We start from the raw sequence: 1,364 nt of genomic DNA on the forward strand, positions 1-1,364 counted from the left end.
GACAACGTGGCTCTCTCCATGACTCAAACTGGCGCTCCTTCAGGAGGAGAAGAGGGTAGAAACTGTGTTTACTGAACTTCATTTTTGTACCCCTCAACACAGTGCTTTGTCTGCAATAGGAACTCAATTCCCATAGAAGGAAGCGACGGAGGATGATGCAAACAAACAGGCAAAGAAAAAGTAGTCACCAGGCTGGGAATTGGTACTCCCGAGAGGACCCAGGGCTGGAAGTTTTCTTTGTATAAAATTCCAATCGATTCACAAACTCATGCTCAAAAAGATCTTCCTTATTGTGCCTGAATATGCTACTTCCTCTTGTTCAGTTGTTTTGCTTACTTTTAGTTAATAATAAAATTTGTTTATTAAAGTATTTAAGCGACTTGTGTCTAGGGTGGTATTTGTTTCTATTTCTAGGTCTATATGGAAACAGGATCAGGGAATGAATATTGCTGGACCCTTAAGATGCTGATCTAATCAGTAGCAAGAAATCGTAAAATATTGTCTTTTTGTGTCTGGCTTATTTTACTTAGCTTACTTCACTTAATGTTTTCAAGGCTCATCCCTGCTGTAGCATGCGTCAAAACTCCACTCCTTTCAAAGGCTGAATAATATTCCATTGTATGTACACACCACATTTGTTTATCCACGCACATGTTAATGGACACTTGGATTATTTCAACCTTTCAGCTATTGTGAATAATGCTACTGAAAACAATAAAGTTTTTACCGTATAGAGTAATGCAGTAGTTTCAAATTGCTTTCCATGGAGTTTCATTTGCTTTATATATCAACACTCCATTTGAGGGTTAAAAGTAATAGTTTTACTGGTAAAGTAGAACAAGCTAAAGCTTTGGAGTCAGACGAGATGCCATTTCTGCCTTCTGTCTTCTATGTGAACTTGGGCAAGTAATTTAACTCCTCAGGGTCTTAATTTCTTCATCTGTTACATGGATCAATGTAATAATTTCTGTTGTACAGGTTGTAATGAGGATAAATAAGACAGCATATATAAAGCACCTGGTCTAATATTTGGCAACTAGTATGAAAATAGTAACTGGAAACCATTAGCATTATTTCCAAATGGCCACATAATCCAGCCCCTACACTTGTTGTTGTTGTTGTTGTTGTTGTACGCGGCCCTCTCATTGTTGTGGCCTCTCCCATTGCGGAGCACAGGCTCTGGACGCGCAGGCTCAGCGGCCATGGCTCACGGGCCCAGCCGCTCCATGGCACGTGGGATCCTCCAGGACCGGGGCACGAACCCGTGTCCCCTGCATCGGCAGGCGGACTCTCAACCACTGTGCCACCAGGGAAGCCCTACACTTTTAATCTAACTATACTGCTTTCTTCAATCCCTTGTCACC

Source organism: Tursiops truncatus, chromosome 5 (genome assembly GCF_011762595.2).
Source record: "Tursiops truncatus isolate mTurTru1 chromosome 5, mTurTru1.mat.Y, whole genome shotgun sequence".
Taxonomy (NCBI): Eukaryota; Metazoa; Chordata; class Mammalia; order Artiodactyla; family Delphinidae; genus Tursiops; species Tursiops truncatus.